The sequence below is a fragment of the Xenopus laevis genome, chromosome 8L (genome assembly GCF_017654675.1).
Source record: "Xenopus laevis strain J_2021 chromosome 8L, Xenopus_laevis_v10.1, whole genome shotgun sequence".
In the NCBI taxonomy this organism is placed as follows: Eukaryota; Metazoa; Chordata; class Amphibia; order Anura; family Pipidae; genus Xenopus; species Xenopus laevis.
The window spans coordinates 18,388,762-18,405,025 of record NC_054385.1 but is presented as its reverse complement, the minus strand read 5'-3'; the positions used below and the strand labels follow the sequence as shown (position 1 = coordinate 18,405,025).

Sequence of the window (16,264 nt, the reverse complement as noted above, 5' to 3'; positions counted from 1 at the left end):
ACGCTGCAGAGAAATACATTTATCTAAGGAAGGGGCGCAATTTAGTTCACCCACCAATGTACCACCCACCTTATTACTAGAACTAAAGGCCAAATACTTTAAGGAAAACAGATACACACTAACAGCAGGTGAAGTACATAAAGTAGCATTATGAAGAGGGGAACAAAAGGTGTACAGTTCATGTTTAAATCTGTGGAACACATTATAGTGATAAGCACAGCCACTAAGGCACTAAAAATTACTCTGTGTTGAGGTACATTTATTCATATTTTTATCCTAGCTAACAATGAATAGATTCTGCATTCTGCCACTAGATGGAGCATGCAGTGAAAACTTGTAACAAAGAAAAAAAATTTAAATATTAGTAAGGGAGCTAGCACACGGGTAGATTCGGGGGGATTTAGTCACCTGGCTACTAACCACCTCTTCTGCGGGGCAACAATCTCCCTGAACTGCCTTCGGCCTGCTATAATGAGAAAACGCCAGCGCCAATGCACTCGTAGCGCTTCGATCTCTGAAGTCGCCTCACGAGGAAATCGAAGCGCCGCAAGTGCATTGGTGCACAGTTCGGGGAGATTGTCCCCCCCCCCGCAGAAGAGGCGATTAGTCACCAGACGACTAAATCTCCCCGAATCTGATCGTGTGCTAAAGCCCTAAATGTGCATAATAAAAATTGGAGAAGCAGAAGGACATTTTGATTAAAGGGGAAGTACATTTCAATGGACGAGTTTGACCCGTTTACATTTGCTAAAAATTTGCAGACAACCATAAAATTCTATAGGTGGCAAAATGTATTTGATGCGCTTCATTTTTTTTTTGACATGCAACACTATTCAAGTCTATGGGCATCATTTCCGAGGCGAAACAAGGCGAAAAAAATCGCCCATCCCTACTGCCTGCTTGTTAGCAGCCAGATAGGGGTTTATATTTGAAGCCTACTATATATTTGAAGCCCCACTATATTTTATAGTGTGTGTTCCAAAGGTAAGAAGCGTGGCGTTCCATGTGAAGCAGGTTAAAGATCAGGAACAGTCTTCCTGTTTTATGACTTTCTCATTTTCCACTTACTTTGCGAGTACAGTATACCCAGTTTTGGGGCACATTATTTTAAAATAAATACGTCTGTACTATTGTATGATTTTTCCCTTTCACCATGGACTCGGCATAAACTTGGTTGATGTGTATTTACTTTTATAGTTTGGTGGGTAGGCCATTTTTCAATTGGGTGGCTGACATATCATCCTTGGTATAACTTGTCTTAAGGGTCCACAGAACATGGCACTTTTCTAAACAAGTTTTACAAAATTATCATGGCACAGTATGTTGCACTTGGCACTTTATCAATTAATTAAGGTTACTGCACCAGAGTATCCATTTTGCGCTTCCCTACTGATATTTGTTTTGTAAAGTCCCAAAGGAGGAGCACTCACACAAAAATATATCCTGCCGGGTGCTACTAGTAGGGTTTGTAAATTAAATTTACAAATTCCGCTAGACTCCTAATGTAAAATGTAATTCGTTTTCGTGCAGAGGACTGCTGTGTGTGCTCTTCTGTACATCTGCTATGTGTATTAAATGTTATGGTATAATACATTTCCCAGTCCTAGGGATGCACCGAATCCACTATTTTGGATTCGACTGAATCCTTCACGAAAGATTCGGCCGAATACCGAACCAAATCCTAATTTGCATATGCAAATTAGGGGTGGGAAGGGGAAAACATTTTTTACTGACAAAAAGTCACTGGGGCGACTAATCTCCCCGAATCTGCTTGTGTGGTCTGACCCTTAATGTTTTTTTTAGTAGCATAGAGGCATGGTGAACCAATTTACGGAAAGATCCCTTATCTCAAGCATTCTGGATAATAGATCTTATACCTGTATATAAACAACACAGATTTTAATTGGAAATGTGCTTCATTGTGCTCACGAGAAACGGCTTTATTGAAGGACTAAAAATAACACGCACCAGGCACAGAGGGCTTCTTTAGCAGTGGCGGTCATTTATAAGCACTGGGCAAATTTGCAACAGGGCAGTAACCCATAGAAACCAATCAGATGACTGCTTTCAGAGTTCAACCTGCAGCTAATGAGAAAAGCTAATCTCTGACTGGTTGCTATGGGTTACAGCCCAGGTGCAAATTTGCCCAGTGTTTATAAATAAAATAAGTGATTTAAGGCTGGAATTTAACCCAAATGTTGCCTGAAACTGGCACTGGATAATAATAAACTTGGAGTTCCAAGTGATCTACACTGCAAACGGCTTAACATCTGACATGTTATATCTAGGGGTGTAACTTTGGGGCCTGGGCTCCTCCACAAAAAAACATCTCCAGGCCCCCTCTGTGATTTTGTGCAGGGGGAGTTACGGGTGATGGGGGAATTTGCTCCCGACCTTGCTCACCCGCAAATGGAAGCATAATAACTACACTATATTTCCAGGGCACAGGTCCAGATGGAGCACAGTATAATGCTGCCCACACACACACCTATCTACAGAGCTGACACTTTTTATCCATACTGAGAGATGGTGTCCGTAGGCACATTTCAGGTGTGCACCATCTGGAGTTTTATATCAATGTCATTTGGATACAAGTGCTCACATATGGGCACATGCAACCTCTCATAAATACCAATGAAAGGAATGACGACGTGCAGACAGAGGCAAATATTTGCACATTTAAAAAGCTTTTAACCCATTAGAAAACAATCACAGTTCTTCAGTGGGATCTGGATTATTAGGGTTCCAGCACATACTTTACTTCACTTCAAAAGGTTGGTCTCTTTTCAGTTAACTTTTAGTATGTTATAGAAGGCCAATGCTAAGCAGCTTTTCAATTGGTCTACATTATTTTTAATAGTTTTTAGCTTTGAAAAACTTTTCAGCTTTGAAGTGGATATTTGTAAACGAAAAATTCACCAGTATCGCATTAGACACATTTCCCATGTTCTTGAAGGTGTGGCAACCCTGGATAGATTACAGGTATGGAGGGTCTCTCCTTTCCCATCTGCTGACACTTTAACCCCCAGATAAGGTATAGAGAGCTTTCAGTCGGGGACTGGGATCTAGAAGTGGCTGCAGAGGTAGGAAAACCACTTTCTACTTTTCACCTTTATCTTGGTATTTTTCTTTTATTATTATTTTTCTTTGTATTATGTTTTTGCTTGTATACAATGGTATTTTACTTTATAACATATGTATTACTGTTTCATTATGAATATACATGTTGGAACTGAATTTCATTCCATCACAAGATTGGTAGTTGGAATACAGGTCAATGTCTATGTCAAATATCTCACAAGACATGTCAAGTACACCTAATTGCCATATCATTGTCATTTTATACTACAAACATGTGACACTGTTAATGTCTGTTACTTGAAAAAGAAATACAAATATTGAAAGAAAAAAAAACATGTAAATTGGAGAGCTGCTGAATAAAAATCAAAACCCCAAATAATAATAAAAAAATGGAAACCAATGGCAAATTGTCTCAGAATATCACTCTTTACATCAGACTAAAAGTTAATTTAAAGGTGAACAGCTCCTTCAAAGCTGACCATGACTAACTGCCGACCGGGGTGTGTAGGCGGCACGTGGGCAGCTGATGGGCACTAATCCCAATGTACAGACACTGAATCATGCGGTGACACTCAGTGTGCCATGGAGATGGCACAAATATAAAGATTTCTCTGTTGTGTGTGACGCAGACAAACCATGAGACTTCTTTTTATTTCCACTGGTGTAGGGGCACTAAGGTTCTATGTTATTTCTACCAGGTACAAATGTCCAGAGTAGACTGATGTCAGGGGTCGTCTGCCAAAACTGCTTCTTTGTACCTCTGCAGCACAAGTCACACAGCCAGAGGCTGAACTACAGAGGAAGCAGACCCTGCGGCTGCAGAGGGGCGCAGGAGGTATAGGGGCCCAATCACTGGCGTAACTATAGAGGAAGCAAAACCCACGGTAGCAGGGGGGGCCTGGACTGCAGGTCTGGGGGAGCAGGGATGCGACTCGGTGGGCGGGTGATTGTAGTGTAAGGTAAAGGTGAGGCACCCAGGCCCCTTTGAAGTTTTTTTGCAGGGGGCCCGACGCAACTTCATTGCTCCACTGGGTCCAATGAGATCCTAATTAACCAGCAATTTCTATACAAATTGGTAAAACATGACAACCTCTGGATATTTTGGGGGCCTAAAATGTATTTGCTGTGGGGCCAAGTAACATCTAGTTACGTCAATGCACACAGCACATACCCATGATTCACATCTTTTTGTATCCAATTGCCCCTTCACCTGGTGCTTGTTTCCCACTGTTAAGGTAATTGTAAAGAGGTGTATTTGGTACCATAAGAGTGGAGAGTTTCTCATACAGCATAAATCGACAGAGAGAGATCTTTACATCAATTAGGATAAGCACATACCTCCCAACTGTCCGGTTTTTAGAGGGACAGTCTCTTTTGACAGCTCAAACCGCAGTCTGTCGTTTGTACTGGAAAGTCACGTTTTTCTCTGCACTGAACAGCCAGAAAAAGAAACAAAGTTTCTAACTTAAATCGGCTTTTGCCAGAGAGCCCAGAACAGCCACAGCAGATGATAAGATACTTTTGTAACAATTTCAAGATACGCAAATAAGTAATTGTAAAAATATAAGATAACAGGTCCCTTTGGAAAAGTTAGACTCACAGCTTAAAGGGCAATTCACCTTCATTAGCAAAACTGTAATAACTGAAAAAAACACAGAAATATGTTCAAACTTTCATAACGTGCCAAATGTTGTAAAATTAACATGGTAATTAGGGGGTGTGGCCACAAAAATGGGCATGATCAAAAAAAATGGCCGCGCTACACGTGGAAACTTTTTTGTCTCTCTTTTTATTTCCAAAATGTTGGGAGGTATGTAAGCAGTGTAAATGGAGAGGAGCTCCCTGTTCTTGTCACCAAAAAAAAATGCAGCTTAAAAGTGGCAACCAGCATGGCAGCAATGCGGTTGTAAGAATGAACACAACAAATTGTAAGATAGTGTAAGATACTATAAATGGTTTTACAGCAAATTCATATTTAAGTTCATTTATTAAAAAGCAGGGTTTGAAATAGGCTTTTTAAAGTCTCACACAATTTCCTACAGTATGTCAACTCAATGATAAGTGCTTTGTGGCTCTGCATATAAAGGCTAACTCAGCTTCAAATTAACTTTTAGTATGATGTAGATATTGATGTATTGAGAATTTGCTGTTGGTCTTCATTATTTGTTATTTTGATGTTCTGTTTTTTGTTCAGGTGCTCTCCAGTTTGGTATAGCAGCAGCTCTCTGTTGCTATGGTCTTATTCACCGTAGCGACCAGACCGTGGTTTTAATGTATAGGAGAGGGGCTGATCGGGGAGATAAACCATAAATGAAACAAATGACATTAAAATTGTAGCTTATGTCAGGGACTGCTGTTAGAAAGCTGGAAAGAGGCATAAGAGGAAGGCAAATAACTTAACTAGGAAAGAATAGAATAGAAATAGTTGCTAGGTATAGGATATTCTACAGTATAATAAAAGTTAACTTCAAAGTGAACCACCCTTAAAGGAATAGTTCAGTGTGAAAATAAAAACTGTGTAACTAACTATATTAAAAATATTTTTTATTTTGCACAGCCTATCTATTTACCCAGTTTTTATTTTAACACTGAACAATTCCTTCTAGTTAACTTTTAGTATGTGATAGTATGGCTAATTCTAAGCAACTCTTCAAATGGTCTTCATTATGTATTTTTTGTAGTTTTTTAATTATTTGCCTTTTTCTTCTGACTCTTTTCAACTTTCAAAGAGGGGTGACTGACCCCATCTAAAAAACAAATGCTCTGCAAAGCTGCAAATGTATTGTTATTGCTACTTTTTATTACTCATCATTCTATTCAGACCCTCTCCTATTCAAATCAATGCACGATTTCTAGGGTAATTTGAACCCTAGCAACGACCTGCTGAATAAAAAGATAAATAAGTCAAAAACCACAAATTATAAAAAATGAAAACCAATGGCAAATTGTCTCAGAATATCACATCATTCTAAAAGTTAACTGAAAGGTGAACAACCCATTTAAGGGGTAAAGAAAAACTACAAGCTACATGAAAATACTTTCCTTGGGTTTAAATATACATAGTACAAGAGCAAAAGGCAAGGGGATATGTAGTGTAAGCTCCGATGCTCTTAGCCTGCAAAGAATAATTACTCATATATACAATATAAGTAATAAGGTCTTCACTGCAGAATAATCTATGATAATGTTTTACTGAATAATTCACATGAAAAATGAAAAATGATCCGAAATCTATAGCCTTAGAAACAAGCTGCCAAACAACTGTTACAAACATAATCTACCGACTACATTGTTCAGAAAGTACATATTTCCATAAGTGAAATATGCGGTTAAAAATAAATAAGTACAGCCATGTACTACCCAATATGCTGGGATTCTATTATTTAAAGAGATAAACATCAAATCTAGTGCCTTTCAGCTGTGGTGCTGAACTGCAACTCCCCAAACGTCCCATGACAGACTTTGGCGCCTAAAGAGAGCTAAAAGCTGTATATTATTAACTAGTGAATGGCTGCAGGTTTGGCACACAGGGTCAAGCTAGCCAAAGATCCAATTGTTTGGCAAGCCGGAGAAAAGCATACATAGCAGGATACTTGAGTGCTATGTATTCTGTCCTCCATTTGAAAAATTTCAAACCAACCCAATAGACGTCTAGCCCAACCCTGACCAGACATCGGTAGGAGGCCTGGGGTAAAGTAAATTATCCCTAATATCCTTCTGAGTATGGCCAGCTTTACGATCTTTATCAGTAAAGGTGGCCATACATGCAGAGATCCACTAATTTGGCGAGGTTGCCAAATGGGCGCATCTCTCCCCGATATGCCCATTGAGGTGGGCGATATCGGGCTGAGCCGAATGTGGGCCCTAGGGTCCAACGATAGGCTCACAACAACGAGAATACAGGTGGTCGGACTAAGGACAGCATCAACAAACTGATGAAGTCCTTGATCCGTCGGGATCTTTAAACTTAGCTATTTTTTGGCCAGATATCATTCGAGACCCCATACACTGCCCAATAAGAGGCCAACTTAGTCTTGTGTATGGCCACCTTTCCTTGTGATGGGTTGCAAGTAAGCACTACGCAGGTAGTGGAAATTGTAGATCATTATATCCAAGCTATTGTATATACACACAGCTGAGGCAGAATAAGAGTCTGGTAAAACAGCAGGTGGGAAGCATAAAAAGGGGGTGGATTAAGCAAAACTCAAATTACATCGGATTTCCTCACTGCTGAATGGCCCGCTGGTAATGAAATGGCAAAGCCTGCTCCTTTCTGTAATCACCCAGCAGGCAACAGATGCATGGCAGGTCCGAGAAACTGCGGCCAGAGCCTCTAAGCAAGCGCGCCAAGTGTGTTTTTGTATTACAAGAAGCAGAGCAATGCAGACTCCTCTCTAGTTCACAGGAACACAAACAGGGATTCGGGCCCTGCTGCTGCAGAGAAAATACAATCTCTGCTCTTGGCAAACGCCAGCTAGACTACCAATATTTGCCATAAGATATAACTCAAATCAGCCAGGCACTATTAGTAAATGCAGCCATAGATCCTCTATTGTGCAGTTGCTGGCATCTATTATATGAAATGTTTAGGCCCTAGAATTCCATAGAAGGTATTTTCCTTCAATTTGGGGAGTCATGCTTTAGAGATACAGGTATGGGACCTGTTATCCAAAATGCTCGGTACCTGGGGTTTTGGATCTTAATACCTGAAGTCTACTAGAAAATCATGTAAGCATTAAATAAACCCAATAGGCTGGTTTTGCTTCCAATAAGGATTAATTATATCTTAGTTGAGATCAAGTACAAGGTACATTTTTATTAATGCAGATAAAAAGGAAATCATTTTTAAAAATTTGGATTATTTGGATAAAATGGAGTCTATGGGAGATGGCCTTTCCGTAATTCGGAGCTTTCTGGAAAACATTTAAGCAAGCTCATTTACTAGCAAGTACAAGGTGTTGAGACTTTTCATTCTAGCCTATGGGGAAAAACGCTGAGGCAGTTCGGGGAGATAGTCGCGCAAAAGACAAGGTGATTAGTCGCCAGGCGACAAAATCTCCCCAAATCTCCTCGTGTGGCCTTTCCCTAAAGCAGATCTTGGGAGGGGAGGTCTTTGACTGTCGTAGAGGTCGTAGACTCTGTAGACTGATCTAAATGGATACATTTAGTTGATACATTTCTTATCTTTGTCCCTGCTGAGCAAAATCCCTCCGTTTCATTAAAGGCAGCTGTTACAATTGATACAATATTTTCTTATACTCCAGAGATGCTGCTGAGAAATGTATCAACTAAGGGGCAGATTTATCAAATGAAAAAAATTTAAATTTCAAGCTATTTTTTGTGTAGTTTGACTTAGGAATAGTCCAAATTTAAAAATTCAACTTCGACCATTCGCCATCTAAAACCTGTCGAATTGCTGTTTTAGCCTATGTGGGACATCCTAGAACCTATTTGGAGTCAATTGGAGGACTTTGAAAAATCAACGTTTTTTTTCGATCTAATGCACTATTCCTCTGATCCGTATGATTCAAATTTCGGTCGAATACGGACCTATTCAATCGAAAATGGACCTATTCGACCAAAAGAAAACTTCAACTAAATTCCAATTGGTCTTTTTGAATTTCGAAGTTTTTTCAATTCGAAATTCGATCCTTGATAAATATGCACCTGAATTACTGAGCAGCCAGACTCAAACACCAGAAAACAATTGAACTGAAAAAAAAAAGTTTGGAAAGTGAACAACCCCTTTAAAATGTTTTTGAAGTGTGGGAGGAAACCAAAGTACCAGAAGGAAACCCATACAGACACAACATACAAACACTTACAGACACTGTCCAGGATTTTGGAGGTAACCCATATTTAGATCCTCACAATGAAATATCCACAGATATAATAAATATGACCTCCAACATGTTTCAACTCCAGGAATGCCATATCAGCTCAGAGCTGTGGCTACAGGGCTGAAGTTTAGATATTTTTAACCTTAACCTTCAGTCTGACAGGTTAGATGAATCAAACACATTGAAACATATGGAACTGTTCACACTTAGATTGAACTGCAGCACAGCGTGTCAGACTGTATGCATTTCTAGTAGAAAATCAGAACAGAAGTAGCAGAATTTTATTTCTTTACAACCATTTTCCATGTCAATCCAATTGATAAAAGTGCTGCAAAAATTCTTAAGATGATGAAAGTATGATCCCTTGACCAAGGGGGAAACATGAGAAAGATACTTGCTGAGACAGCTCCATCAGCACCCATTATATTTCTATATCTGTTAGTAACTGTTGGAGGAAGCTGAGAACTATATTTGGCAACAGATTAAGCATGTCTACCATAACTCAACTAAATAACCATAAGGCTATTTCCCAGTGCAGAGTAGTGAATAAAGTACCCCCTATTGTAAAATATAAGGATATTATAAGTTACCGAGGAGTTTCATGACCATATAAAAACGCGAGGCCGAAGGGCGAGTGTTTTTATACAGGTCATGGAACTCCGAGGTAACTTCTAATAACCTCATACTTTGCAACTGGGGGTACTTTATTTATTATAATACACAAATTTCAGTGAGTCATGTGACAGAAATGACATCAGAACTTACCGTTTATAACGGATGACATCAGAACTCGCCGTTTATAAGGATATAATTTACAAGATATTTATGGATTTTGTGTATTATAAGGATATAACTTTCCCGATATTCATGGCTTTTGTGTATTATAAAATAATATACTGTAATCACTAAATATTTTCTCCATGATTATATTGCTATACATTAGTCCTGCCAGGACAGCAACAGGCATCTCCCTGTTATATTCCCAGTCAGTAATAAAAATGTAAAATACCACCGTATACATATTTACAAAACCTCAAGATACAGGTATGGGGCCGGTTATCCGGAAACCTGTTATACAGAAAGTTCCAAATTACGGAAAGGCCATCTCACAAAGACTCCGTTTTATCCAAATAATCCAAATTTTTAAAAAGGATTTCCTTTTTCTCTGTTATAATAAAACAGTACCTTGAACTTGATCCAAACTGAGACATAATTAACAAAAATTGGAAGCAAAAGCAGCCTATTGGGTTTATTTAATGTTTACATGATTTTCTAGCAGACCTAAAGGTATAAAGATCCAAATTACAGAAAGATCCATTATCCGGAAACCCCTAGATCCCGAGCATTCTGGATAACAGGTCCCATACCTGTACATTTAACAGACAAATATCAGCACTGAGGCCCTGCATCAGTTATGAACTACAACTTCCAGCATCATTCTCTGATTACTGAGGGAAATCAATGGGATATTTGGCAACAGATTAAGCATGTCTACCATAACTCAACTAAATAACCATAAGGCTATTTCCCAGTGCGATATAAACAATTGGCCATACCATGCAAGACCTCTATATCACAGTGCCTTTGTCTGCTGTGTCCTTCATACTTTGCCAATCACTATATATCAGCTATTATGGCCATTTATGGAACATGTAATAGAGCTGGCTTTCCTTACAGCCCTAAATAACACATCAGCCCTTCAGAGATCAATAAAACATTCTGTCGTCCCCTATTTCTGCTGCCTTAAAAAGAAATAAAACGACTAGTGATAAATAAAATACATATAAATTGACTGCCAAGTATGACATATAATTTATTCTAAAGGCCCCATACATGAGCCGATAAAAGCTGCCGACAGACCAGTAGGCAGCTTATTGGGCCGTGTGGAGAGCCCCCCGATGGGCTTTCTCGATCAATATCTGGCCGAAAGTTGATGCGGCCCCGCAATCCGACCGCCCATTTGGCCTCCGTTCTGATCGTTGGACCCTAGGGTCCACAATCGGATCATCCCGATATCGCCCAGCTCAATGTGGGTACATCGGGGAGAGATCCGCTAGTTTGGCGACATCGCCAAACGAGTGGATCTCCCTGTGTATGGCCACCTTTAATAGCAGAAATCAAACAGACTCACGCTTAATGGTATACTGTAATGGGAAAACATGTTTTTTTTCCAAAACGCATCAGTTAATAGAGCTGCTCCAGCAGAATTCTGCACTGAAATCCATTCTTCAAAAGAGCAAACAGATTTTTTTATATTCAATTTTGAAATCTGACATGGGGCTAGACATATTGTCAGTTTCCCAGCTGCCCCCAGTCAAGTGACTTGTGCTCTGATAAACTTTAGTCACTCTTTAGTTCTGTACTGCAAGTTGGAGTGATATCACCATCCTCCCCCCCCCAGCAGCCTAACAAAAGAACAATGGGAAGGTAACCAGATAGCAGCTCGCTAACACAAAGTAACAGCTCCCAGGTAGATCTAAGAACAACACTCAATAATAAAATCCAGGTCCCACTGCGACACATTCAGTTACATTGAGTAGGAGAAACAACAGCCTGCCAGAAAGCAGTTCAATCTAAAGTGCTGGCTCTTTCTGAAATCACATGACCAGGCAAAATGACCTGAGATGGCTTCCTACACATCAATATTACAACTTAAAAAAAATACACTTGCTGGTTCAGGAATGAAATATATATTGTAGAGTGAATTATTTGCAGTGTAATTTAGAAGTAAAAACGACATCATAAAAATCATGACAGAATCCCTTTAACGACAGAGAGGTTCCATTGTCCAAAAATCAAAATGATACAAACAGCAGCCCCAATTTTTTCCTTTTCTCCAAAGATTGCAACACAATTCTCCATGTACAGCAGCCTTTCCATATTCACAGAATCTCTACTCCCAGTGCCACTGTCCTTCAGTATATTGGATGATGGCACTTGCCTGTGATATCCAAGCAAACACTGACTGCCATTTGTCCCTCTGCAAATGAGTGGGCTGCCTCCACCAGCAGGGGTTTGTATGCTGTGCATCACCCGGTACGGAGCAAGGTGATTGGGGGGCTGATTCTTTTGATGAGCAGGCTATGGCAGTGACAATATTTTGCAGGAATGCAAGGTTTTAGTTACCCTTTTAATAAAATAGCCTGTGATCATGATATCTCAATGTGGCATTGCTAAGGTACATTGGGAGCAGTATGAATAATCTATTATTGCAATTAATTAATTAAATAAATAAGGCTCTGTAGGGGGGCACATTCCAATGTTACACTGGGGACACTACGTGAAGTCATTGGTCCAAGTCAAACACATGGGTTGCAACACTGGGAATAGAAACAAATACTGAATTTGGAATACTATTATAATCTATATTCAGCCATCGCCTCCATCACTATCCCCATGGTACAGTGCCCTACAGCTGAATAGGTCCAATTATTCCAAGCAGAGCCGTGCAACTGAGCCCCATGGGATGCACTAGAACATACAGAGCAACAACTGTCCCAGGGGTTCATGACATATCGCTGCACGCACACAGGTGTTGGACGGGCAACTCACTCTATCGCCTTACCCAGAAGTTGGGTGCAGATCAGGTCCTTTATTCAACCCTCCTTAGAATGGGTTTGTTCTGCGTCCAACCTCCTACTGTAATGGAAGGTGCACCCAGCGGCTTCTATCATGCTGCTTATGATTAAGGGCAGCTGTGCCCGAAACGCATCAAGCTAGCCAGCAGCGTGTTTTTTTTCTAACATGGATTAAATAAAGACTTTTGGGCAGAGACACAAGCGGCAATTCGGGGGGAGACTAGTCGCCTGCCAACAATTCTCCTCTTCTTTGGGGTGACTAATCTCCCCGCCTGCTAGAATGAAAATCGACGGCGGGATGGCATTTGGAGCGCTTCTTTTTCCTCGTAGGCCTCCAAGTGCCATCCCGCCGACGATTTTCAATTTAGCCAGCGGGAAGGCAGTTCTGGGGGATTAGTCGCCACAAAGAAGAGGAGAACTGCCGGCAGACGACTAGTCTCCCCCCGAATTGCCGCGTGTGTCTCTGCCCAAAAGTCTTTATTTAATCCATGTTAAAGAAAAAACCACAAAAATCTCCCCGAATTGCCGCGTGTGTCTCTGCCCTTAAACAAGCAGTCCGGCGTGCGGAATTCTACCATTTTCTTCTCTCTACTGGCTTCTATAATACAACAGTTACCCCATGGGGGGGGGAAGCCTGGACATAGGAGCAGGGTCAAAACAGATCTATACGGACATTACCTATCACCTGAAGCCCCTCCCCCAGGTGTTGCTGAACTAGAGCTGTCAGAACTGTAGGTGGCTTCTTTATCTGGAACACAGCACAGACCTCCCAGATTTGTTTTGTTTTTAATATGTATGTATGCATTTATACAGCAGACTTAGGGAATTGTGATCCAAATTACGGAGAGCCCCAATATCCGGATCTGTGTGTGTGTGTGTGTATATATTTATATATATAATATTACAGACAATGCACACAGCAGCATACAATGGCATGGATGTGCAGATATACATACATACACACACACATATATATATATATATATATATATATATATATTTATATATATATATATATATATACACACACAAGGCAATGTAAGTAGACAAAGATAGGAAAATCAATGCCCCCCGCAGAGAAGATGCTGTAGCAGAATAAAGCAATTACTCCCCAATTGCACCCAATAGAATGTAGCCGAGTGCAGCTCCTCTTACAGACAGACAGACTCCTCCTCCTTCTGGCAGACAGCACAGTTCGTGCTCAGAGACATCCCCGCTCCCCGTGCAATGGAGCTGACACTTACCTGCCTGTGCTGTTAGTAGCACCCAGTCCCCACTGCTCGCCGCTTCCCGGCCTCTTCCTTGTACCACCGGCCCCGCTCTGCCCTGCACTGTGTTGTGCTGCACGCCGCAACCAAACCCGCAGTCCCCGTCTGCCCCGCCCCCTCACTGGCTCATTGGCCAGCACTTGTCAGTTCAGGGAGGACTTTGGGCTTTGACTGGCCTAGGTGGCCGCCGGTCAGCTCAACACTGACAGCCCTCCGCTTCGGGGTTCGGTTGACTGGTTATTAAAAAAAATAAAAAAAATGAGAGAGGAAAGCGACCCCGTGTGGCAGAGATGGCGTAATGCAGGGAAAATGAAGAGCACTGTATTGGTGACAGATACATAGGCGGGAAAATAGAGGGTGACCCCATTTTGCAGCCATTTCTGTAACCGCTACCCAGGGCCGCCATTAGAAATCATAGCCCCTGGACCCCAGCCCCGAAGCCCCACCATAGACCCCGCCCAGGTCAGGGCCCCCCTTATTAATAAATAAAAAAAAAAAAAAAACATTGGCACCAGGGCCCCCTTTACAAGTAAAACAAATTGGGGCCACAGAGAATATATTTTTAAAAAAAACATTGGTGCCAGGGCCTCCCTTACAAGTAAAAAAAAAAAAATTGGGGCCCCAGAGAATATCTTTTTGAAAAAACATTGTTGACAGGGGCCTATAGAGGATTAAAAAAAACACAACAAAAACCCCCACACATTGGTGTTCAATAGAATTGATCTTGTGGCTTCAGTACTTCAGCTTCGGCTCCATTTCCTGTTTTTGTGACTTTGGGTCTTTTCGCGGCTTCGGGACTTCAATTTCGGCTGTGCAGGCCAGGATTTGTGGAGAGACCAAAAAGGCCCGGGCCTAGGACGGCTGCCCAACCACACCCACTTTAGTTCAGAAACACTGGGGATGCGCAGGAGATACAATAGTTTTTTAAAATTCCTGTGACCAATCCCCATTGCTCCGTTCCCGCTAATGAAAATTTGTGAGAATAAAAGGGAAGGGGGGTGACGCATGACAGGGGGTGACGCATGACAGTGGCCCTAGGGGCGCCAGCTATGCAAATCCGGCCCTGAGGCTGTGTTCGTAACTTCGGGTCATTTGCCACTTCAGGACTTCAATTTCGGCTGTTTTCGTAAATTCAGGTCTTTTCGCGGCTTCGGAACTTAAATCTAGAGCTGTGTTCGTGACTTCAGGTCATTTTGCCACTTCAGGACTTCAATCTCGGCTGTTTTCGTAAGCTCAGGTCTTTTCGGGACTTCAATTTCAGCTGTGTTCGTGACTTCGGGTCATTTCGCCACTTCAGGACTTAAATTTCTGCTGTTTTCGTAAGTTCAGGTCTTTTTGCGGCTTTGGGACTTAAATCTCAGCTGTGTTTGTGACTTCAGGTCATTTCGCCACTTCAGGACTTCAATCTCGGCTGTTTTCGTAAGCTCAGGTCTTTTTGCGGCTTCAGGACTTCTCAGCTGTGTTCGTGACTTCAGGACATTTCGCCATTTCAGGACTTCAATTTCGGCTGTTTTCATGACTCCGGGTCTTTTCGCGGCTTCGGGACTTAAATCTCGGCTGTGTGTGTGTGACTTCCATCAGCCCACAGAAAGGCACCCCTATTTGAAAACCTGAGCCTAAAATTCAGAGCAGCACAGCGGAGTTCCCCAGCGCCATCTTCTGCCCATTAGCATCCTCTTCAGGTCTCTTTGTTGAAAGAAAGCCTACAGGAGAATGAGCAGTTGAGGTAAGTCAGGAATCAGTTTCAGCTGCGCATGCTACTGCAGGTTACATGTTGGCCAAGAGAACTGAAGAGGATGTGAATGGGCAGAAGATGCTGTGCTGCTGTACATTTTAGGCTCAGGTTTTAAAATAGGGGTGTCTTATTTTGTAATACACTGTACCGAGGGGTGAGGAGGGGATGTTGTTCCTAGGGGGGGGTTTAGTTCTCCTTTAACTCCGGCCCACACCACCGGCCTTTTAACTACGGCCCACACTACCGGCCCTTTGACTCCGGCCCACACCATCGGCCCTTTAACTCCAGCCCAGAAGAAACAGTGAAAAATTGTGCAGATATGGGATCTTTTATCTATTATACCAAATGCTTGGGACTTGAGGTTTTCTACTTAACATGTATAGTTGTATCAATAAAAAGAAATGTAAATTTTGATTTTCTAGTCTTGCCTTCATTTAAATGTGATGGTTCTTCTTTGTTGTTTCTATCTACCTGTCTGTTAAAAGCAAAAATAAAATCTTTAAAAAAAAAAAAAGAAATGTAAATTTTGAATTATTTGTTTAGAATTGACATCTGGTCCAGATAAGTGAACTAATGCCAGTACTTTAGCCTAACTAAGTTGCATAAAGCTATATCAGTAGAAAAATAAGCCTTTTGGGTTTATTTAAATATTCAAATATTAATAGAAGGTATGGTGATTAAAATTACTGAAAAAAACCTTTATCTGGAAAAACAGCCATGTTCCAATTAATAGTAGATCCCATGCCTGTATATAAAAGGTTG

At 41.2% G+C, this 16,264-nt stretch overlaps 1 protein-coding gene across 1 annotated transcript in view; it reads right to left on the bottom strand.

Annotated features, from left to right (window-relative positions):
- LOC108698239 (protein SCAI) overlaps positions 1–13,948 on the bottom strand; it is a 77,903-nt gene extending 63,955 nt beyond the window's left edge. Inside the window, exon 1 of the mRNA XM_018229573.2 lies at positions 13,744–13,948. The gene's annotated coding sequence lies outside the window, so the exon portion shown is untranslated. The remainder of the gene's footprint in view (positions 1–13,743) is intronic.
- Between the last annotated feature and the right edge of the window lie 2,316 nt (positions 13,949–16,264).